The sequence below is a fragment of the Mustela nigripes genome, chromosome 15, assembly GCF_022355385.1.
Source record: "Mustela nigripes isolate SB6536 chromosome 15, MUSNIG.SB6536, whole genome shotgun sequence".
In the NCBI taxonomy this organism is placed as follows: domain Eukaryota; kingdom Metazoa; phylum Chordata; class Mammalia; order Carnivora; family Mustelidae; genus Mustela; species Mustela nigripes.
This window is the reverse complement of record NC_081571.1, coordinates 60,730,229-60,750,290: the sequence shown is the minus strand read 5'-3', so window position 1 is coordinate 60,750,290 and position 20,062 is coordinate 60,730,229. Positions and strand designations below refer to the sequence as shown.

The 20,062-nt window shown below is 35.6% G+C and overlaps 1 long non-coding RNA gene across 1 annotated transcript in view; it reads left to right on the top strand.

Annotated features, from left to right (window-relative positions):
* The first annotated feature begins 4,380 nt into the window (after positions 1 to 4,380).
* LOC132002545 (uncharacterized) overlaps positions 4,381 to 20,062 on the top strand; it is a 310,971-nt gene continuing 295,289 nt past the window's right edge. The window contains exon 1 of the long non-coding RNA XR_009399941.1: positions 4,381 to 4,438. This is a non-coding gene — a long non-coding RNA (uncharacterized LOC132002545). The remainder of the gene's footprint in view (positions 4,439 to 20,062) is intronic.

Genomic DNA, 20,062 nt, shown 5'->3' with positions numbered 1-20,062 from the left:
GTGATACCAAGACCTCCAATAATCCAAGTTGGACATTTCCAGCTTAAAACTGGGGAATTAGTCCAGGCAAATTTTGAAGTATAATTTTCCTCTTGTTATTCTATAATATAAGGTGTATATCAGAAGCAATGTAGTTACTTTCAGTGGCTTTGAAACAAACTCAGTGTGTGGTATATATGGTATATGTGATATATATGGCATATATATGTAGTAGTTCTTAGCTTCCATTTGAGTACAGGTCAGTGTTTCTATTTAATGGGCAAGATGTCACTGTCTGAGATATCACATAAAAATTGGAACCAAATAATCATAAACTCTTAACTAAAGTTGAATTTGATCCAGAATTCTCTTCCCTCTACTAAATTGCAACTTTGGTTGCTACAGATACTTAATATCTGTAGTCAGATATTAACTATTTGATGAATGTTTTTGGGTTACAAGATGACCATGTACTATATAATTAGAAGAGAAAAAAACAGTTCAATGGGGCTCCTGGGTGGCTCAGTGGGTTAAAGTGTCTGCCTTTGGCTCAGTTCATGATCTCAGGGTCCTGGGATGGAGCCTCACATCAGGCTCTCTGCTCAGCGGGGAGCCTGCTTCCTCTCTCTCTCTCTCTCTCTCTCTCTCTCTCTCGTCTGCCTCTCTGCCTACTTGTGATCTCTCTCTGTCAAATAAATAAAATAAAATCTTAAAAAAATAAAAGTTTATCAAGATGTTTGACATCACATAAAACTGATTTTGAAGAGTGGGGAATTCTGAACACAAATTGACTCTAGAAGAGTCAAGGTCTAACACATAGAGAATCTGTTCTGTTTCACTACTTCCAGTTTATAGAACACTGTACAGGGGTGAAAAAATACAAACAAGATCTTTGCCTCTGTCCTGATACAGTATTCAACGTTTTTTGTGATGTTTTATTGTATTCTGAGTGATTTGGCTTGTATTGAAAAGCAGTTCAGAAGCTCTCAGATGAGGATAATGTCTGTTGAGGATAACTGATGCTGGCTTCCATGGAAATGCTAATTTGATAACAGTCACTGCCAATCAGTCGCCTTGAGTTACTGTTCTAGCACTTCTAGATGCGGTATATAATGAAAAAATCCTCCCTACAGTAGTTAGACTGTTTTCAAAGTAGAAAGGGTTGTTATATAGGTTCAGGTAAAGAGTTTCTGAGCAGGAAAAATAATCATAATGAGCCTAAAGTAAAACAAAAAAGGGATTTAGAAAATCCTTCTGGGTCTCATTTTTATAAAAGATAGCATGGATTGAACAAATTCAGCCTATTACACAGTTAAAAATAAATGGATTCTTCCTGGTTTGTCTATATATATACTGTAGTTATAAAATTAAAGGCTAATCATGTATCTGTTAAAGCCATATGCATTCTTAATGTAATAGTAAGCTGTAAAAGTTTTAGTTCTCAGGGCGCCTGGGTGGCTCAGTGGGTTAAAGCCTCCGCCTTCGGCTCAGGTCATGATCCCAGGGTCCTGGGATGGAGCCCCACATCCAGCTCTCTGCTCAGCAGGGAGCCTGCTTCCCCCTCTCTCTGCTTGCCTCTCTGCCTACTTGTGATCTCTGTCTGTCAAAGAAATAAATAAAATATTGTAAAAAAAAGGTTTAGTTCTCTAATGTCCTGCTTCATTTTGAGTATTTTCCACAGCTATGTATTTGAGTTCAATAATCTTTTCATTTGGAAGATATCAGATCTTCTTTCAATCTTACTCAGTGTATTTTTTACCTCAGACCTTATAGCTTTCATCTGTAGAAGTTGTAGATCTGATTTTTTAATATTTTATTTATTTATTTGAGAGAGAGAAAGAAAGCACAGACCAGGGGAGGGGCAGAAGGACAGGGAGAAGCAGTCCCCTGTTGTGCAGAGAACTCAGTGCTAGGATCCTGGGCTCAGTCCCACGGTCCTGGGATCATGACTTGAACCAAAGGCAGACCCTTAACTGACAGCCACCCAGTCAGCCTAATTGTTTTTATCTTTTTATTTTTTTAAATCTTTTTTATTTTAAATATCTTTATAGATATTTTGTACATCTTTATTGATTCTTACCTTTCTTGATTCTTAACTTTTTGAACCTATTGAATGCAGTTTAAAAAACTATTTTATAATATTCTGTTTTTCTAATTCTAACATTTGTATCAGTTTGGGTTAAGTTTCAATTCATTAAATTGTTTGTCATTATTATGGGTCATAAGTTCCTTTTTTGCTTTTTGGATGCTTGGTAACTTCTTATTGGATGGTAGAAATCATGATATTTGCCATTAGCAGCTAGATATTTTTGTATTCTTAGAAATATTACTAAATATTTCTGTGTGACACAGTTAAGTTACTTGGAAACAGCTTGATCCTCTCCAGTCTTGCTTTAAGTTTCTTTTGGCAGGACCAGAGTAGTGCTTGGTCTAGCTCTAATATTCCCATCACTTCAGAAGACCCTTCTCTATATTCCCTATAGAATAGCGTGAATCATGAGGTATTTCAGTAGCCTGGTTAGGAACTGACACTTTCCTGGCACCATGCACTCCTGTGGCTTCTAATTTGCAAGGGCATTTCTCCCCCAGATGCAAGTAATTAACCACATACCTGCACTGATGAATACTCAGGCAAATACTTAAGAGGTACCATCTGCAGGTCTGAGACCTCTTACTGTATGTATCTGTTAACTCCTCAATAATCTGCCCTTGGCTTTTTCCCCAGGGAGTCTTAGCTTTTTCTGTTTACTGAATTGAGTCCATGGGGCCCTGACTGAGGGGAATTCTCTCAAGAAAGAAAGCGGAGAGAAGCACAGTGCTCATCTTTTTGTTTCCTGCTACTCAGTCATCATTTTGTTTGCAGTCTTGAAACTGGAGGCAAAACAGAACAAGTGTTGTAAGTTCCACTAACTGTCCAGTTGACATTTGGATACAAATCCATAAACTAATATCAGGGCTTAAATTCTGAGTTCTATGATTCAGGTCTTCTGGATACTGCAGTTCCCTGCTGAGAGCACAAACATAGTATAAATTTGTTATATAAGGCCAAACAAATTGTTCTAATTCTCATCCTGTAGGAAGTCTGACTTTTAAGGAAATACTTTGTAGTAATTCCCAAACTGCTTCACACTTACTTACTGGCCTCTAAAAACCCGTGATTATAAGAACTGGAAAATAACTCATCTCTGCCCATATTAACTAAGATTATTAGAAAAACAATCATTAGTATGATAACTCTTTATTCTAGATTGTATACAATGACAGAATACAGTCAGTAGCAAGAACCTATACCTATTACTTTGCTTCCAAACTAGTTTCTAGAACTTGAAACAGTTTAGAACTAGGGAAAAGGAACATACAAATCATAAAACACTTGAGCATTCATCCTCATATTCCAAAATGTGTATTTTTATTTAAAGCAATTATATATTTACCTTAACCTAATTGTCTCATAAATTATTAGGTATATATATGATGCAATTTATAAATATATTAGGTATATATACTATTTTTATTTTGTAAGTACTTTTATTTTTGCCTAAAGAGTCAAAAATGATCATGTTAGAAATAATAACATGTAATGTTATTAGTAGATACAACGTATTTTATTATTGGAATTTTACTGTTCCCTGTATCTTGCGTATCTTTCATCTTCAAACCATTCTAGAGTTTAGTAACACACACATACACACACAAAAAACATTGTATTCTCAACTATTCTGAGGGTAAGGAATCATCACAGAGGAGATGGCTTTTCTCTCTCCTCACATTTGGGGCTTCAACTGCAAAGACTGAAGTACCTCCGGTAACTGGATGGATAGAGCTCAGAATCATCTGGAGGTTTCTTCACTTGCATGATTGTCGGCTGGTCTAGGATGATTAAAATACTGAGTTTAACTGGGACTGGCAACAGAATGCCTAAATGTGTCTTGGCTTCTTTATAGTCTTCATTATAGCCATTCTTCTTGGTTCAAATCTCAAGCAAGATTAATCGGGAGAGTAAGTCATCCCTTTTATAACCTAGTCTCTTAAAAGTCTCTTCTACCATACTCTAATACTCTATTGGTCAGAACGGTCACAGGGTTGCCCAATTTAAGAAAAGGAGTCAGAGACCTTTCAAGTTGAAGGCAGTAGTATCAAAGAATTATGTAGCTATATATATGCGTATATCACCACATTATGGTGATCCAAAAATAGCCATGGTACTTTAAATCTTATCACAGGACAGTTAGTCTGAAAGGCCTGGACAAACTTTACTCCACCCGAAAGTTGTTTACTCCACCCGAAAGTTGTTTACTCCACCCGAAAGTTGTTTGCGCCCAAAAGTGTTATCAACCGGCAACTTCTGCTTCTGTAAAAGTGCTTGCTCATCGCTTGGGCTAACTAGCTACTTTTGCTTCTGTTTGAATGCTTGTTTGATGGCGCTCGCGGGCTCCCAACACCAATCAACCAACACCAGGTATGATTTTTAAATTTGTTTGTACCCCACCCAAAACTTGTTTGTACCTGCTTATAAAAACCCTGCACTTACTCTGCCTGACACCTCAGCGTCACCAGCAACGAGTGCGCGGAGGTCCGGGTTCCAACTCGCAATAAACGACCCTTGCTGTTTGGCTTTGACCCGTGTCTCTGGTGGTCTTCAGAGGAGGGCGTACAACGCGCTCGGCATTACAAGTCCAAATTTGACTTTCTTCCAACCACAGCTTCTACACTGTTTCTAGTTTCTTATCTATTTTCTTTTTTGCTTCTACAGAGCTAAAATTTAAAAGTGGTAGAGTAGAAGTATTGCCCAGTGTGATCCTTATTAGAAAAAAATGAGATTCTTTAATTCAGTTGGGCATCTAGAACCTAGACAGAAACTTTTCAGTATTGGGTGCACTAATCTCTTAATCTCTAGCTTCATAAATATTGCTATCAAGTTGTTTTAATTTGATATACCTTGAATGGCTCATCTACACTGGTCCATACAACCATTACCTGAAGGGATCGAAAAGAAATGGCATTTAGTGAAGTTGGGAAAAAGAAAAAGCAGCTACAGTCCTCATACTCGTTGCAGATATTTTTCTTTACTGTACCACTAAACTAAGTTATTATAGGTAAAGCCCAGAATGTTTACAGCCATGATTATGGTCTCATCTAATTTGTTGATAACAATGTAATGCTTCTGGCTGACAGAGTTATGAACATATGTGAACATGAAACAAAGGAATTGTAAAAACAACAACAACAACACAGAATTGATACTGACACATGCCACAGGTTCATGAGATTGTGTTTATGCATTTTTATGTGAGCCAGAGAGTAATCCCAAATATGTTATCGTTTCACTTTTTAAGAAAATATTTATGGTACCTAATTAAGTATGACTTTGGAAGCCAGCAGAATTGATAGCACAATTTATAATTTTACTATAGACTTAAAATGCTTACATCCTGTACCATTTTTTTTTTTCCTCAAAGAGAGAAATGTTGACTATCCATGTGGTTTACTATGGAAATAGTCAATGAACAGAATACTAAACAAAAAGCAATATAAATACAATTTATGTATACACATTGGGAAGACATGAATTGCTAATCAGTTCAAAGATTTCACTCAGAGAAACAGCTATGATGATATGCTCTTATAAGGGCATATTTGGTTGTCTAGGAAAAGAAGAACTTATATGACAGGTTAATTCAAATATTTAATCTGCTGTATTAATATTACTAGACTTTTAGACTTTTAGAATTTTTAACCTGGAATATCCAGTATAATAATCTGTATATAAAATGATGGAAAATCCAGAAAATTAAAATTAGTTCCCTAAAATCAAAAGCTACATATTTGTAGAGCAGGAGCTAGAGAAGAGGTGCTCAGTAGGGTAGGTTACCATAATTACATAAGAGAATGTTTAAAACTACAGATTCCCAGATCCACCTTCTACCAGTCTATTTCAGAAATTTCTCTTACCACTTTCCTAGCATTTAAAAAGCAGTCCAATGGTTTAGGAGGCGTGCTGTGGAGTTGCTATGATTCTAAAAGCATTTATTCAGCGGCTACCATGTGCTGAGGGTTGGGATTTGGAGTGAGTACAAATAATGAGTGTTTAGCTTCCTGTCCTTGAGGAACTCAGTCCACTGAACGAAACAGAGAAGTAGACAAATGTTTGCAATTTAATACAGTAAGCGCTATGACTGTGTACCCGGAGAGTACTTAAACTAAATTGAGGAAGAGAAGGGCATTGCATGTTCTTGAAGGAGAGACACTGACCTGATTCGTGAAGGATGCTGGAAAGGGAAAGGCATTTAATAAAGCTGGAGGGGGAAATGGCTCTAAGAAAATGAACAGACCTCACTAACCTAAAGACTTTTTGCAGCCTTCTATGGAAACTGGCCTTTATGAAAGAATAGGAGGATCAATTTAAGGTATCTCTGCAGGACATAAGATCATTTTGTGATTTGTAAATGCTAATCTGAGTCCATCATGAGAGTCCATTAGAAGGGTGTAAGTAAGAGTTTAATTATAGGAAGCTTTTTTTTTAATATAAGGTGAATTACATTGCAAATACCATTTTTGTGCTTTCATTATTGTAGGTTGGTTATGGTGTTAATCACATCTGATTTCTGGGTTCTTGATAAATGAGAAACAAATGCAAAGCTTTTGTTGATCATACTATATAACATCACTTTGCTTTTAATTGATAAATTAAAATTTTAAATCTTGGTAGAATTTCTTATCTTTTGCATCCCTAAGCCTGAGCTTTTGTACCCTTCCAGTCCTAACTTACTATTTTCGATTTCAGACTGAGAAATTGGAACCTGGGGAGCAGAGATATGGCTGCCCCTTTTCCTGAGGTGCTTATATGTAGATATACCATCTATCTCAGCACAAGAATCCAAGAACCAAGGTTTGGCATGCTGTTTTTCAGGGCTGACATTTTTAATGCAGAGGTCCTGCCTCCTGATAAGCATATCCTCTGTAATTTAGGCATTTCCTCTCACTAAACAGATGAGACATTCTTTACAGAGGAAAACAGAAACTCAGGTGTTCCTTCAAATATTTCTGTCTTGAGAATTAGAACAGAACCTCTCAAGGCATCATAGAACCTTGAAAATCAGGCTTTTCCCCAGCATTCTTTCAGTTGTTTTTCCCCTAAGATTTTTACCTTAAGAAGCATGTATTCAAGCAGTAGTGTGATGTTTACTTTGGAGTCAGGCAGCAATAGAATATGAGGCCAGTCTGGCTTCCTGAAGTTTTTCTTTTGAAACCAACTCAGGTATTCTCTCTTATAAAGAGTATAAAGAACCACTAGGTACATTGTGATTATCACATCAGCATCCTGAATTTGGAAGACTGAAAACACAGGGTACTTTCCCATCATTACAACAGTTATACCCATAAAACTGTGGTTCTCAAATGCCATATGTAGTATACATCAAACCTGTTAAGGGTCTGAGTTTTGAACTTACTTGCAAGTTAACATAATACCCTGTCACAGTTTCATGGATTCAGGTGGAGGACACAAGACTCCTAGGTCAGAAAAGTGTATTCCCAGCAATGGCAGTAGCCAGAGTAAGAATGTTTTTGCTCTAGTTTCACAAGCCCAATTCCCACAGGGTGATGTAAAGAAAGCTGATACCTGCGCATATAGTGGACTGAGTTACAGAAAAAGAACCTTGCACTTAGAGAACCTGTAAATGTTTTAACAAACAGTAAACATGCCTGCCCATGCCCCCAAGGGAGACACTATCTTTCTCTTTCAACTTTTTAAGTGAACATTCCCCTTGCTTATTAGGAAGACTTCATTTTTAATGCTATTTGCTATATAGACATCCTTGCAAAGTAAGTTTGGAACAAAGGACAGTCATATGTACAACATGGGCAGAAATGTGAAAGACCCTTGGGAAATTGTCTCCCCAAATATGGATGGATGGATAGACACATACATAATATATAGATTGGTTTAAAATATTTTAGAGGCAGATTAGTGCATTCTGTCTCAAAGCATAACATTGACTTACTTTTGTTGTAAATAAACTTGGAGCGTGTACTCCCAATCTCCATTCTCACTGAGCTTTCCATCTTCTATATGTGGCTAATGATATTTTAACCCACTTAATTTTCATTTTTTCTTTGAATTTTTATGGTTCTGGCTTTCTAATGATGAAGTACATGTGACATTTTAACCAGATAACCCAGTTAAAATATTTTGCTTAGCTTTGGAAAAATTATGATCACTTGTCTACATATGTTTTATCATGAATTAGAACACCCAAGGCTATTTCGGTATCTTGTTGCAGTGGCCACGGTTATTTCCTGATCTGGCATTCTGTATATTTATAGATCCTTGTCTTCTAGAGAAGTATCATGGTTGTTCATGCTTTTATTTTCTTGAAGAACCCATCAAAGCATATTCCAGAACAGAAGGCTGTTGTTGGTAATTTCAAAATCTTTGTCCTAGTGTCCCTCCAAAGATGAATATGTATTCATGAAATAAGTTCTTCAGCATCTTGCTTTTCCTTAGCTTTTGACAGGCTTTAAGAAATGTGTATCATTCCATAAAAACATACTTCCCCATACAAGTAGAATACACATCTATTACCCAATGATCTTCAATGGGTCCTTTCTTCCAAACATATACCCTACTGATATGTTAAAAATCTATAATCTTATTTTAAATTTGACCTCTTCTATACCACCTATAGAAACAAAATTTGATAATTTCTTTACCTATATTTTGACTCCCAGACATTTGTCTTCTGAACTTACTTTATAATCTGTTCTATTATAATTCTTTTCATTTAGTTGATTATTTAAATTAAGTATGAACCTCTATGTTATTTTGACAACAAATGCAGAAACATAGTTGAAAAACATTGCAGTATATCACACCCAAATATTTTAGGAGATTTATGCAAAGCACTCATTCTTATCAACAGATACAGTTAACCTTTCCTCAACTTTCTCCTAAACCATCCTTGCTTGGCCCAACACTGGAGAAATGATGGTATAGAAGATCCAGTAGAGAATGACAATCCTCAACCAGTGATGAAAAGAATCCTGTCAGAATACTGTAGCTATTTTAGTACTGAAACATCAAGGAATTGACACTTGCATTTATGTATCTTAATTAAAGAGGACAAAACCATCCTCCAGTCACTGGAAGATAGTCCCTACTGAAAACCTTGATCTGAGAACCCATAAACTGTCTGAAACCAGTTTCCATTTGGAGACTACGTCTACACAATACTTTTGAATTAAGTAGCTGGCTATACGAGATACAAACAATTCTACCCAAGATACATGGGACAAAAAACATCATCATTCTTTTAAATCTTTTTAATACAGCTTTTTGAATCCTTAGTCACTCCTTGAAATTGGTCTAATACCTGGACACAATTTATGCATTAACTTGCTAAAATATATAATACAATGGATTGCTTGGTGGGGGGGGTGCCTGGATGGCTCAGTGGGTTAAAGCCTCTGCCTTCGGCTCAGGCCATGATCCCAGGGTCCTGGGATCGAGCCCCTCATCGGGCTCTCTGCTCAGCAGGGAGCCTGCTTCCTCCTCTCTCTCTGCCTGTCTCTCTGCCTACTTGTGATCTCTGTCTGTCAAATAAATAAATAAATAACCTTTAAAAAAATGGATTGTTGGATTTGTGAACATTCTCCTTTGGGAGCCACTGTGCTTACCTTGGTACAATTTCCTTGTGATGAATTAGTTGGTTTCCTGGGTAACTGACTCAACCATTAAGTAACTTTTAAATGGCATACACTGCAACAGGCTAAATAATCAGAAATTTAAAATCCTTATAACTTTATTATTCAAAAAGGAGGTTCCTGTCACCATAAAAACAATATTCTAGTATCTTGCATTAAATCTAGTTGGTAAATGCACTTTAATAGAAATAAAACTTGAAAGATTAGAGAATAGATGGTGTACATTTGGAGACTGTCTCCCTTTTATTGATCTTATGAACAAGAACTACTTTTGCTTTAAGTCTGTCTGTTTACCTTAATAGTAAAAATTTGATTTCCTGGGGACACGCCATTACTGATGAGCAGTGCCTTATTGTTAGCACTGGTCCTCATTTTCAGAACTGAAATCCTAACCCCTCAAGGCAGATCTAGATTATTTTCTTCTCTCCTGAAGCTTCTTTACTCTGTACTTTGCAGGATGTCCAGGATGTAGAGAAATACTATGTATAGGTATAGGTCACAGAAGGGAAATAGTGCTAGATAACACCTTCTTTGCCCAAGAAACCCAAGAGGCAGTGTTTCAGAATAGAGCTTCTCAGATGGCATATGACCTCTGGAGGAGTAACATGTATGGTTTTAGGAGAATAATGGTATGCTTATATCTATGTAGATCTCTCTAGGATCTTTAATATTAATATAGTGATCTGAAAAAATTAATTAGGTAATTTTTCTAATATTTGATTCTGAGGACAATTTGCATTGGAAATGGGATCTATTCTCGGTTTAATTTGAGCACTCTTGACTTCTGGTTTAGAAGCACACTATACATTCTGATAATAATTCTATTTTTTGTCTGTGTTATACTATTTACATGTGTAGTGTCTATTGCCACAAATGCTGCTGTGTAGCTGCTGTGTACTATCAAATGTTCTAACAAATGACCGTCAAGCAACAAGATAGAAGAACATGACATTTAGTGAAACAGCCATCTCCCAGAACTTGATACACCATTAAGACACCTCAAATAGTGGTGGAGAGCAGGATTGACAACATCCCCAGATATTAGTAGTCTACCTTTCAGGTCAAGATTTAGAATCACTACTAGGGATGAGATCACTACTGTAAACTGAAATCATCTCTAAGCATTCAACTTCCTGCTTACCCAAAGGTGATTTTACTATTTGGTTGTCTTCAGGAACACAATTTTACCATCTACTCTGTTTTGTAATATAACATTATTAATCCCGGAAGATAAACAATGCAAATAATTTTATTTAAAAAAAAGAAAATGAAAATAATTTTATTTATTTTATGAAAACCTTATTAAAGAGTATGACACTTTTCGAGGCACCTGGATGACTCAAGGAATGATCTTCGAGTCCTGGGATCGAGCCCCGCATCGAGCTCCCTGCTGAGTGGAGAGTCTGCTTCTCTCCCTCTCCTTCTGTGCACTCTCTCTCTCTCTCTCTCTCTCTCAAATAAAGAAAATATTTTTACTTTTCATCTTTTCAGTATATCACATCGAATAACTCTTTTATCCATAAGCTATTTCTAAACCCTCACCACAAAATCTTTGTTTTGCTGCGCCCACCAATTCTAGACTATTATATCATGATGCATATTCCCTTTTATGTTTTTAAGACTTTATTTATTTATTTATTTGAGAGAAAGAGAGAGTGCAAGTGGGGGGAGGAGCAAATATGGGAGGGGACAAAGAATTCCAAGCTCAGTGCAAAGTCTGATGCATGACCTGAGATCATGACCTGAACCCAAACCAAGAGTCACAACCACAGACTCCACTTCTTTTTCAATTAAAATCCCTTCATCATCTCTTCTATACCAAATTTCGTGGAATAACATTCAGAATCTCTTAATAGCTTCACCACCACCTCCCTGGGCTCATATCTTGTGGCCCAAGCACTTGCATGTTCCAAATTACTTTCAGGTAGAACTGGTATTTATTGTCAGTTTTATTTCCAACAGTTCACCACCTCTTTCGCAAGAAGCTTCTTTTTTGCTTTTTGTTATATTACCTCCTTTATGGCACTTTCTCTGAAGCCTTAGGATTACTATCATATGCATACACGAATATATTTAAGAAATTGCATTAAAGTTGTGTTTATATTTCTGTGTTTCCTATTACTTTAGTATTTGTGGATTACTTGTAAATACAAGAAATTTTGGCAGCTGCACTTGACAGAATTAAGACTAAGAAAAAAAAATACTACCCACAAGTCAGGAATAATATAACAAAATCTCTGCAATAACAATGTCTCAGAGTGTCTATAAAGGAATCCACAGTTACTGTACTATTTAATGTTTGCCTTTCAAAACCATGTTGCTTTTAGAGAGAAATCTTTACTGCTCTGAATAAACTCTCTTATGTTCTCACGAAGCCAAGTTCTAGCATGTTCAAAAAAACACTTTTCATTGATATTAACTTAATTTTATGCCTTATCTCTTACCCCTGACACAAACAAGTTGTTCCTTGCTCTGCAAACAGTATAGCATTAGCCTGACAGATGTGGCTATAAAAATAGTTCTAGAGTTTACAATCAAAGTACATGTTATACATCCATCAAAATTTTGACACATATTTGGAAAAGGTTTATAAAACACCATTATGCTGTATCATGCTTTGTCATAATGGTTGAAAACCACTGTTTAAGACAGAGCTTCTTGCATACTAGTGTGACTGTTTATTTTTGTGTTCTCAGGGCTTAATACAGTATTTGGAATATCAGCAACTTAAACCGAGTCAAATTCAAAATGTCTCACCTGTCTTCTTTTTTAGCTTCAACTGCAATAAATATATCAATAAAGTCACTAGTTTCTCCGCAGAGATTTTTTTTCACAGAAAGCTTGTGAACATATGAGAGCAGTGGGTAACAGGGCTTCTGAAGTACTCCCTTGGACACCTTCAGATGTGTGCTCAGGAGTTTCGATTCACTGAGATTTAATTGGGGGTGCAAAAGAGAGCCCAGGGAGATGCAACTGATTTTTTCAGCAAATGACTAAAAACCATCTCAGTCTTGATATTATCTGAGCTTTGTCTTTGTTGTAAAGAAGTTGAAACTCTAAAGATATACTTTAAAGTTTACGAAAGTCTTATCTTTATAGAACCTGTAATATGCTAACCTCTTCATCATTCAACCTCACAGCAAATATTTGCTGTCTACTTTATATAAATCATTCTGTAAGAAATGTAGCTTAAGGAACTGAATTTAAATCTTATTTAAGTAACTTAAATTTAGGGGCACCTGGGTGGCCCAGTGGGTTAAGCCTCTGCCTTTGGCTCAGGTCATGATGTCAGGGTCCTGGGATTGAGCCCTGCATGGGGCTCTCTGCTTAGTGGGGAGCCTGCTTTCCCCTCTCCTATGCCTGCCTCTCTGCCTACTTGTGATCTCTCTCTCTCTGTCAAATAAGTAAATAAATAAAATCTTTTAAAAAATAAGTAACTCAAATTTACATCCTCTCATGAGGCTTATGTGAGCATATTGAACAGTGCAGCTCCAGGTAATAAACACTCCTACTTTATAAAATTTACTTGTATTCCTTTTAATTTAGAACTGCTATGATTCACAGTCCATAGTGATCTCTATTTTTAAACCATCCCACTAAAATATATGCTCATGATTTTTTATATTTTAAAATAAGTTAAACATGTACATAAATTTAAATTCTTAGATTAATTTAGGAATAAATAAAATTAAAAATAAGCTTATTAGTATGCTCTTAGCCAGTTTTATCTCTAGAGAAATCTTGTCCAATTACATTCACAATACTAACCTTATATGATTTCCTTAAAGGGAAATTTTCCCATGCAAGAAGTAGAAATAAACATTTTAATAGAGCTTGGTGCAAGCTTTATATTTACTAACAGTGTAATATGTTAAAAATATCAAGGGACCATCAATGATCAGCTATATTAAAATAAATTACACTTAAAAGTACAAAATAACTACTATTACATTTTAGTCATGGAAATAATTTCATCAAGGAAACATACCAGTGATACTGTTTATTAGTTTTGATGTTCACCAGCTAAGGCGGTATTTTTCAGGTTTCTGTACCATTATTTTATTATTCTTTGTCTTCTTTTTCTCTTTTCTCCTTTCATGATCTTACTACTCATTCCTGTTGTTCTCGCTTGTTGTTCTTGATTTTGTTTTTGTTCATGTATTTCTTCTTTGCTTGCCATTTTTCATGTTGCTCTTGTCATGCTCCTTGACATTTTTCTTCTTGTTACTCTATTAATTTATTCTTATTATTCCATTTTTGCCCATCCTTCTTGTTTTCTTAATCATTCTTTCCCTTCTTTTTCTTCATTTTGGTTAAATGTTAATGTGATTGTGATTTTTCTCTGCTCTCTGTGAGGCAGTTTCCCTTTCTTTAAAACTTCCTTTTGGCATTTCAGTCAGAAGGATCTTTCTAAAATTAAGTATTTAGTATGTAAGTAAATTGAGAAATTCATTAATTTTATTAATACTTTTCATCTTTAGTATATTGGACAGACCCGTAGGCAATAAATAAATATTGCTTGATTACTGAATGGTCTCTCTGTGATATACAAAGTTCTCTCATTCAAGATAGGTTTGATGATAGAATATAATGTGTGTTAATTCCATTCCTTAAACCGTCTAGGATTTTCCTGGAATTTGTACAACTTTATAGAAAAAGCAGAGATGGATCAGCATGCCACATAATCTCTAATTCCTTGCTTATACTAAAAGTGAAGGACAAAAAAGTGGGTACAAAACAAAGGATATCCCTAAACCATCCCAATTACAACTTTTGGAAAAATTAAAATCAACCTCTAATAGCAATTTAGGTTTGAAAAATCTTCTGATAACATCTATTAAACTAATTTAATTCTGAATATGTCACAGTTTATGCTTTAAAAGTAGGTAGACATAATTCATTTAAAGTAAGTTTCTATCATTTCAAAGATATGTGTGGGACACCTAACAAATTTCATGCATTCACTGAAGACAGAAATCTACCCCAAAGTATATTTCTTAGGCAAGAAAATGGACTGCATAATATCATGTAGATCTAGGTGTTTGGTTTTGTCTTTTTAAAAAAAAATCACTCGGCATCAGGGAAATACAAATCAAAACCACAATGAGATATCACTTCACACCAGTCAGAATGGCAAAAATCAACAAGTCAGGAAATGACAGATGCTGGCGAGGATGCGGAGAAAGGGGAACCCTCCTACACTGTTGGTGGGAATGCAAGCTGGTGCATCCACTCTGGAAAACAGCATGGAGGTTCCTCAAAATGTTGAAAATAGAACTGTCCCATGACCCAGCAATTGCACTACTGGGTATTTACCCTAAAGATACAAACGTAGTGATCCAAAGGGGCACGTGCACCCGAATGTTTATAGCGGCAATGTCCACAATAGCCAAACTATGGAAAGAACCTAGATGTCCATCAACAGATGAATGGATCAAGAAGATGTGGTATATATACACAATGGAATACTATGCAGCCATCAAAATAAATGAAATCTTGCCATTTGTGACAATATGGATGGAACTAGAGCGTATCATGCTTAGTGAAATAAGTCAAGCAGAGAAAGACAACTATCATATGATCTCCTTGATATGAGGAAGTGGTGATGCAACATGGGGGCTTAAGTGGGTAGGAGAAGAATCAATGAAACAAGATGGGATTGGGAGGGAGACAAACCATAAGTGACTCTTAATCTCACAAAACAAACTGAGGGTTGCTGGGGGGAGGGGGGCTCGGAGAAGGGGGGTGGGGTTATGGACATTGGGGAGGGTATGTGCTTTGGTGAGTGCTGTGAAGTGTGTAAACCTGGTGATTCACAGACCTGTACCCCTGGGGATAAAAATATATGTTTATAAAAAATAAAAAAAATTTAAAAAAATAATAATTCTTGATTTAACCTACTCATTCTGGCTTCACCTCTATTTGACTCTCATTTTTCCACTTTAAAAAAGAATTTTAACAGTTATGTGAAATATGGACTAGATATAGTTTAAATGGCTCACCAGTAGGAACTAAAGTATGCCTATATAATTTAATCTGCGTCTAGTCAATCACTCTCAACCTCCCAGTCATCTGCAAAGACTGAACAGATTTCCTTAAAACTGCTGGATCTAATACTTTGATGCTGTAGATATCCATTTATTTATTTGTTTGTTTATTTTTCATTCATTCATTTATTCATTCATTCTTTTATCTATTTATCTATGTATGTATGTATGTATTTAGAAGGCTGTTTAGAACACTGTTTTCATCACCAGAAACTCAGCTATCCCAGGTTAATTGGCAGTCATCCAGAATCTAGTTTTATATAAAGCATGGCTCTCTGATCCAATTCATCTTTTCACATTTCCACAGTTCTCATTTGAACACATGCTTTATCTTTAACATTTTGTACATTCCTGACTTCTACTATGTGTTTCCCCATCACTTTCATGTTTTAAAACGAACTTCATATCCTCCTGGGGATACTGTTTCGCCATACCCTGAGTCTGCTGGAGATCTCTCACATCTGGCCTTGTGTGGTTGTAAATATTATGAAACTACCACTAACTTCTAATTCATCAAAATTCTATCAGCAGGTTGCAGTCTTAATCCTTTCAATATTTCAATTCTTCCTCATTACATAGTATTTTCATTTGGCCCCTCAGCTACTTTATGTCACTTTCCAAGATCTTAAATGTACCCAGTTTACCTAGCTAAAACCATTATCAGTTATAACTAAATCATCTCCAGAACCTTTATACTAATCATTACTAATATCTATCTGCTATCTTTCCAAGCTGCTCCTGTACCTATCACCACCTTTTTTAAAACTTTCTTCATCTCCCATAAACTGCCAAACTTTGACCACATCACCCATCTTTTTGGCGACCTATACTGTCAACTCATGTACTCACTCACCTCATTTTCTCCTCTTTGCTTTTGAAAATCATATTCCTTATTGCTCTGTCAGTCAAGGTTCAACCAGATAAATAGAATCAGTAAGATATATGCACATGAATGTATTCATATATGTGGATGTCTGTGTGTGTAGATACACACACAGAAATAATAAAAATAGTAAAGGAAAGTAAAACTGGATAAATGCTTTCACACTTGTTAGAATTTTTTAAATCTTTAATATGTGTGCTTTCAAAATAATAAAATATGAAATCCTTTAACAACCAAATTAATGACTTTTTAGGCTTCAACTGCCTAACATGACATATATACCAAATATGTGCCCAACATGCTAATCTGAGTTTCAGTTTAACTTTATATTTAAAACTATAACTGACAAAGCTTTATAAAAGCACCCCTTGAATCATTAGAATTATTCATTGTTTTCTACAATGGATAATTGATTCCATTTTTAGTATATTACCACTGATGGAGTAATTTTCCTATCAGATATTGCTGTAGGGTAATGAGTAGTTTTATATTTTAGTAAAATAAAAAAGTATCACAAATATCTAACTTCTCTCATGTCTAAAATCTCTAAGAAAATCACAATTTAGTGTTCAAAATGAAAAATGTGAATCTATCATAATATTTCACATAGTTTAACTGAAGTCTCATTTTTCTTACTCAGCTACCCCCTTCTGGTGGTAACACTGTATAAGAATTAGTTGTGATGAGCACTGGATGTTACGGAAGTGTTGGGTCACTATATTATACACCTGAAACTAATATTACATTTATGCTAACTAACTGGAATTTAAATAAAAACCTAAAAAAGTTTTTTAAATACCCCCCCCCAAATTAAGAAGGATGAAAACTCTGGCCTTCCTGAAATGAAGAAGGGCTCCCATCTTCATGTCAGCCGATTTCCTAATTGAGAATAAAGACTCATAATTAAAATTTGTTTACTACAAAAAAAAGTCTATGTTTCAAGACTGCTTCCCTCCAATATGCCAAACAACCTTGGTCGAGGATCTCACTTGTTTTCACAATTACATACCTATCTAGGTGAAGTTTACTTAATAGAAAGGAAATGAAAATTTTATTTATGTTTTCAATATTATAAGTACAACATAAACTAGCATTTCTGGTTTTTTTTTTTAAGATTTTATTTTTTTATTTGACAGACAGAGATCACAAGTAGGCTGAGAGGCAGTCAGAGAGAGAGAGAGCACAGGTGAAGCAGACTTGATCCCAGGACCCTGGGATCACAACCTGAGCTGAAGGCAGAGGCTTTAACCCACTGAGCCACCTAGGTGCCCCACATTTCTGTCTTTTTAAAAAAGGATTTTATTTATTTGTCAGAGAGAGAGAGGGAAAGAGCACAAGAGCAAGAGTGAGCACAAGCAAGGGGAGCGGCAGGCAGAGGGAGAAGCAGGCTCTCCACTGAGCAAGGAACCTGATGTGGGACTCTGTCCCAGAACCCTGGGATCATTACCTGAACCAGAGGCAGAAGTTTAATCAAATGAAGCACCCAGGCATCCCAAAACTAGCATTTCTTGATAACTACCCGCTCTGATAAGGTTTTACATTTTTAATATTACTGAATCATCACTAATTTTTAATAGAACCGTGCAAGGCAATTATTAATTTTGAGAAAATCAATCAACTTACCAAAGTTACCAAACTTATCAAAGGTTAAATTAAGGGCATCTGGATGGCATAGTCGGTTGAGCATCAAACTCTTGGTTCTGTCTCAGGTCATGATCTCAGGGCCATGGGATTGAGCCCTGACTCAGATTCCCTGCTCACCATGGAGTCTGGTTGGGACTGTCTCTCCTACTCCCTCTGCTTCTCTGCCTATTGCTCCCGCCCCCTGCTCTCTCTCTCCCTCTCAAATAAATGAATCTTTTAAAAAAAAGTGTTAAATCAGGGTGCCTGGGTGGCTCAGTGGGTAAGCCTCTCCCTTTGGCTCAGGTCACGATCTCAGGGTCCTTGGGATTTCTGCTCGGCAGGGAGCCTGCTTCCCCCACCCCCTCTGCCTGCCTCTCTGCCTACTTATGGTCTCTGTCTGTCAAATAAATAAATAAAATCTCTTTTTAAAAAAAAGTGTTAAATCATTCTAAGTCACAGAAGAGTGGTATTCAAAATAAGGATTTCCAAATATTAATACAAATTTTTATTTATTATGTAAATATTTATATCCACAATATAGATTATGGTAATTCAACATTTCAGTAAGAGAGAAATGATTAATATTATAAATATATTACTTAAAATAATTAAACTTTGCACAAACTAAAATATGTGTAACATATACTGTTCTATTGGATTTGGTCTTCTCAGAAAAGATCTAATAGGTGACACTCAAACATCAGTTAAAATCTTAAGATAGCATAGTTGTATTTTCCTTTTACTGAAGATTAAGCCATATAGTTCACTAACATGTTAAAAAGGGAAAACAAATATTTAAATGTATAAATCTTCTAACATGTAAATTGGATGTCTATATGAATTCTTATGTTTTGACATTTCTTTAAAGACACTTTAGGAAAAGCATGTATTTACTCTCTTAATTCGAGCCCATGTAAACAAGGAAATACTTATAACTAATTTGCAATATGAATGCTTCCCTAAGCACATTGGTGTGAGAAAATATACAGGTGAGTCAGATGACTTAAATTAAACCTACTTAAATATTTTATTACATAAAGAATTAATTAGTCTTTCCCTAGTGCAAAATAACTCCCTGTTTGAAAGTTATGAGAACATGGAAGAGTATTTTTTAAAAGATTTTATTTACTTATTTCAAAGAGAGAGCACCCAAGTGAGAGAGCACAAGCAGGAGGAGTAGCAAAGGGAGGGGAGAAGCAGACTCCCCACTGAGCAGGGAGCCTGATGTGAGGCTCCATTTTAGGACCCTGAGATCATGACCTGAACTAAAAGCAGCCACTTAACCAACTGAGCCTTCTCAGGAACCCTAATGGAGAGTATTAAAATTTTAAGTTTAAATATGCAAGTAAATAGTAAGGATGCATGTAAGTTTGAATGTATTGAGACTCCTATGGAAAATAGTCTAGAAATTTCCAAAAAGTTAAAAATAGAACTATTCTATAATCCAGCAATTACACTTCTAGATACTTACCCAAAGAATTAAAACAAACAAACAAACAATTCAAAGGGATACATGCAGCCCAATGTTTATAGTAGCAGCATTATCAATAACAGTCAAATTATGGAAACAGTCCAAGTGTCATGACCAAGTGTCCATTGACTGACGAATGGATGAAAAAGTCTGTGTGTATATATACATATGTATATATACATATACATATATAAAGTGTGTGTATATGTATATACATACATACATATGTGTATACATATGTGTATGTATGTATATACATATACACACACTTTTTCATCCATTCGTCAGTCAATGGACACTTGGTCATAACTGTGCGTGTGTGTGTATATATATATATATATATATATATATATATAT